This window comes from Elephantulus edwardii, unplaced genomic scaffold (assembly GCF_000299155.1).
Source record: "Elephantulus edwardii isolate Elephantulus edwardi_28Jun2011 unplaced genomic scaffold, EleEdw1.0 scaffold00307, whole genome shotgun sequence".
In the NCBI taxonomy this organism is placed as follows: Eukaryota; Metazoa; Chordata; class Mammalia; order Macroscelidea; family Macroscelididae; genus Elephantulus; species Elephantulus edwardii.
Window position 1 is genome coordinate 812,193 of NW_006400057.1, and position 5,865 is coordinate 818,057.

The window sequence follows — 5,865 nt, forward strand, 5'->3', positions numbered from 1 at the left end:
GAGGAGTGTGGCATTAGGATTTGAGGAAGACTCATCAACAACCTGAGTTATATAGATGACACAACCTTGTTCACTGAAACAGAGGAGGGCCTGAAGCATTTGCTGCAAAAGGTCAGGACTGCAGTCTTCAATATGGATTGAAGTCCACCATCAAGACAAAGATTCTCACCATTGGGCCAATTGTCAGCATCATAATAAATGGAGAAGAAATTGAGGTTGTTAACAATTTCAACTTACTCAGCTCCATAATCAACACTCTTGGCACCAGCAGTAAGGAAATCAAAAGATGAATTGCTTTGGAAAAGTCTGCTGTCAGGGACCTCTCTAGAGTGCTAAGGAGCAAAAATGTCAGTCTAGAGATTAAGGTTCACTTAATCCAAGCCATGGTCTTTTCAATTACTTGCTATCTATCATAAAGCTGGACAATGCCTAAGGATTACAGAAGAAGAATCTATGCCTTTGAGTTATGGCACTAGAGAAGCGTATTGAACATACCACGGACTGCCAGGAGAACAAAGGGGTCTGCCCTGGAGAGGGTAAAACCGGCTGCTTCATGCAGACAAGGATTGTGAAACTCCGTCTCACATACTTTGGGCATGTTGCCAGGAGGAATCAGTCCTTGGAGAAGGACATCATACTTGGAAAGGTGGAGGAAAGGTCAGTAAAGGAAAGGAAGACCCTAGATGATATAGACTGACACAGTGACGGTGGCAATGGGGCCAGGTGTGTCACAGACAGTGAGATTGGCTCAAGATTGGGCAAGGTTCTGAGTTATTACTGTTCATAGGGTTACTAAGTGTTGTAGTCAACTCCATGGCAAATAACAACAATGTAGTGATGCTAACATGAAGTGGTATTTGCACTACAGAAGTAAAGATTTAAATTAATACAAAAGGATCAAAGATTGAGTTTGGTGTAAAGCAGTATTCTCTTCCCCTGTGCCCTATACCTCGAGCAGAACCATCCTGAGTCTTTGCTACAAAGATTATTACTGGGCCTGACCTCTTTAGCACTACACAGCTTATGGAGTCAGGCTCACCAAAGTCCAAGACCCACAATTCAGAAACATTGTTCAGGACTGGTGTTCGGAATGACAAGCTGTTGTTGTTGTTATGTGCTGTCGAGTTGCTTGCGACTCATAGTGACCTTATGTACAACAGCCCTAAATTCTGCTCTGTCCTGTGCCAATCGCACTGTCTCCAATACACCCATCCCGATTACCCCAGTCACTGAATCAATCCACCTCATAGAGGGTCTTCCCCTCCTGCGCTGTTCCTCCATCCTCCCAAGCATGATGTCCCTCTCCAAGGATTGGTCCGTCCTTACATGTCCAAAGTATGTTAGACGAAGCCCCAGAATCCTTGCCTCAAAGGAGCCGCCTGGTTTAACCCTCTCCAGGATAAATGACAAGAGAGAGAAAAAAATGTGACCTCTAAAGTGAACTAAAGGTACTTTGATAGAACAAATGATTTGCATCCATCTAGCAAACTAAAGATTTGTGGTTCGAACCAACCCAGTGGCACAGAAGAAATGCTTGGGAATGTGGGTTCTGCAAAGATTACACCCCATAAAACTCCATGGAGCAGCTCTATTCTGTAATACATGGGGCTGCAATAATGGAACTTCCATTTGCAAGTGTAGCAAACAGCAACAAAGTCTGGTTAGGACTGACTTAGAATGTGAATGGTCTTGACACCCTTGAAGTCTGACATTGCTTCATTTTCTTTTTTGCTTCCAGATTTTCAGCAGGAAGACAACCCAGAGATGACAACAGTGAGGAAGGAAGAGAGGAGCCTCTTATACAAACAATCTAGAAAAACCCAAGCTCTACCACAAGGTGTGGATAGAGTCATCATGAACTCCTAGAAGCTGGGGGACCTTTCTAGGGGGTCTATGGAGGAACAAGGAAAACAAGGGTTTTTTCAAGTCCTTTTTCTTTCCTAAAATACCACCAACATTTTCCAATGGTTCATTCGAACTCCACAGAGTTGGAGGCTGAAGGTCCCACTCATTTCTTAATATATTTAGTTATCATTTAAAAGTAGAGCAAAAGGGCTCATATTGAGAAAAAATACTTTAATCGTAAAAAAATTAGAGTCATAGATTTTACACCATCGATTGTAATAGCCTGAGATCATAAATACCATTAGTATATTTTAGAAATATTGACCATAGAATAATTGTTTTATTTAGTATAATATATTCTATATGTATTTCAATTTTTTTCTTTTGAAAACATTATCACTGTAAGGTTTTGTGATAGGTATTATAATTGTTATATATACATAAAACTTTATCTTTGTAAGAGATATTGAAAAATCTGTTACAGTTACAGAGCCCAGTGTTAATCTATCAATTCCTTGTGCATAGCAATACTTTATGCGGTATTTGGGTTTCATGACTGAATGTAGAGAATCTTGTTGTAAGTTTTTTAAGCTAGCCTTGATACACTTAGATATTGTTTTAAAAAGGGCTGTAGAATGCTATCTATACAATGTTGGTGAAAGACATTAAAGATGAAAATATTTTATCTTTTGATTCTGTGAAACAGAGTTTGTCATTGGTACTACAGATTTTAAATCTACCCCCACCTTCACCATTTCCCCTAGGAAACTGGCAATTCCCACTTGGCTGTATGGGGCAACTCTTTGTCTTTGAAGCTGAGATTTCTTTTTGCTGATAAACCCTTAAAATCCACAACTCATCAAAAGATGCTCTTATAACGGGCTTTTGGTCCTAACAACTGCTGAAGCCAGTTGTCTCAGCAAGGGTCAATAATTTTAAATTTGACCCCTGAAACTGGAGGGAGCCAATGGACTTAGGAAAGGAGCTGGCAGTTCCAGGATGGTAACAGAGGAATTTATTAAGGGCTTGCTGACAAGGTTCTCCCCCGGTGAGTAGCAGGATGGACAGTCTTGAGTCTCCCTGGTGGCTATTCCCACAGAAGTAGACAGAGGTTTTATAGATCTGGTCAGCAAAAGTGCCTTACTGCCTGGGCCCCCATCTCCAAGCCAAGCCAGCAGTTGTTACCTAAGAGTAACTTAGCAAATGGGAGTGAACTGAGAGCAAGTGAGAACATAGCCATACTCCACCACACAAAACCTGTCATTCTATTTATTATGCCTTCTGGTTCTGCAGGACCCCATGCAAGGGGATATGTCACAACTAGGCAAGTAGTTGTTGCTACAGATGGAGGCAGGGATCATTAGAAGTTCAGCAACACAGGCAAACACAGAAAAACAATCCTGTATCCAGGAACAGACAGCACACAGCACAAACCCTCACCAGCTAGAGGGGGAAGCTAACCAGAATGCCATGAGAGACCCATCATCACCTGTGTCCAGGCCTCTAGCTGCTCCCTCATACGGCCTAGCAAACCGGTTCAGGCATAAAAGTACAACATTCAGTCTCCACTAGAAGACACACACCGCCTTAAGGACCTGTCAAGAAGTTCAGAGTCTGCACTGCAATCCCGGATGTATGCTGTTGAAATCTACCAGGTGCTCTACTAGAAGACGGGGCAATCTTCTCCTGTACCAGTCAGATCTGATTTGATGGTACATACACACACAAAATAATAAAATAAAATTTTGAAAAAAAAAAGATGTTCAGAGCCAGTCCTTTGAAGGGACTGCTATTACAACCTTTTCTACTAAGAGCAACATAGATTAGTAAATAAAAGGCAGAGGTAAAAAAATGTCCCAAGCACTTAATCTGCTGTACTACTCTATAATTTCTGACATTATTCCTCTTTTCAGTTCCCTCACGTCCATCTATATCTTTTTGGGTTTTGTGGTTCACTGAACAGTCTCACAGAAATTCAAAACCCTTCCGGGAACAGGCTCACATGACTATGGGTGTGATAGGACAGTGCTCCAGAGTCTGGTGAGCAATGGGCCTGGATTGTGCAGGCTTTTAAGTTGCAGGGCAGGTGGCTGCCATGTCCCAGGAGAGCATCTGTCCTAAAAGACAAGCATTGACCTTGCATGCATGTATAAAGGCCTCTACTAGCATAGCACTTGTATCCCACCTTAACCCTGTCCTCTTAATATAGTAAATACTTCATCACCAAATGGGAGGCTATGGATGGCTCCACGGTCAACACTCTTAGTAACAGCAGCAGGGAAATCAAGAGATGAATTGCATTGGGAAAGTCGGCTGTGAGTGACCTCTCAAGAGTACTGAAGAGCAATGATGTCAGACTGGAGACTAAGGTGCACCTGATCCGGGCTATAATCTTCGCAATTACGTGCTATGCATCAGAGAGTTGGACAGTGACTAGGGTTGATAGAAAGAGAATTGATGCCTTTGAGCGTGGTGCTGGAGAAGAGTGATGAATATACCATGGACTGCTAGGAGAACAAGTAGGTTTGTCCTGGAGAGGGTAAAGCCAGAATGTTCCCTGGAGTCAAGGATTCTGAAGCTTCGTCTGACATATTTTGGGCATGTTGCAAGGAGGGACTGGTCCTTGGAGAGGGACATCATGTTTGGCAGAGTGGAGGGGCATCGAAGGAGGGGAAGACTCTCGATGAGATGGATCGATTCTGTGACTAGAGAGGTGGAAATAAGTGCTTTTGAGATGGCTACGTTGGAACAGGATAGAAGAGCGTAAAGAGCTCTTTTACATAGGGTCATTATGAGTCGCAAGCGACTCGATGGCACATAACAACAACAACATGGATGGAAGGGAGTGTTGGTAACCTAGTAGTAAGGAAACATGCTGCCAATCCTAAGGCGTGTGGTTTGAATTTGTCAACTGCTTCATGGGAGAAAGATTGGCAATCAACTCTTGACTTGATGGTATACAACAACAACAACGGATGGAAGGGTCATATAAATTAATTGTACTACGTACGGTCTATATACAAACAGTGAAATAAGATTCCATTAAAAAGGAATTGCACAGACACAGAGTTAAACAGGATTTCATAACAAGTGAGTGGGCAGAGTTGGTGTTTTTTTTTTTTTTTAACAAAAACACTAGATGAGCTCAAACCCTTGTTAACCTTGTGTTAAAGATAGACATGAAAAAAATATGTGAAAAATTATTTTAAAAGTTAAGTTATAGTCAGGAATTTTAATGTCTACTAACACATTAAAATGGGGGGAGGGAAAAGTCACTATACAATAAGTGGGTGATGAAATATTGTGGGTATTATAATTAATGCTATAAAACATAATGCAAGAATCCCTTTCCACGCTACCCACCCAACAGTTCATACTGCGTTGTTCTGGTTCCCTTCATAACTTAAAGGGGAAACTTCCACAATGTCTGGAGCCCTTGACGTCCTGCAGATGAAGGAAGAGGATGTCCTCAAATTCCTTGCAGCAGGAATGCATTTGGGCAGCACTAACCTTGACTTCCAAATGGAACAGTATATCTACAAAAGGTAATGTGATGGCATCTCCATCATAAACCTGAAGAGGACCTGGGAGAAGCTGCTCTTGGCTGCTCGCGCCATTGTTGCCATTGAAAATCCAGCGGATGTCAGTGTCATTTCCTCCAGAAATACAGGCCAGAGAGCTGTTCTGAAGTTTGCTGCTGCTGGGGCCACTCCTATTGCTGGGCACTTCACACCTGGATCCTTCACTAACCAGATCCAGGCAGCCTTCCGGGAGCCTTGTCTTCTGGTGGTTACTGATCCAAGGGCTGACAACCAGCCTCTGACAGAAGCATCTTACGTTAACTTGCCCACCATTGCCCTGTGTAACACAGATTCCTCTCTGCACTACGTAGACACTGCTATTCTGTGCAACAACAAGGGAGCTCCCCAGACCCAACTAAAATAAAAAGCTAACATTAGAATACTATGAAAAACTATACTCAAACAAATATGAAAATCTAGAGGAAATGGACAAATACTT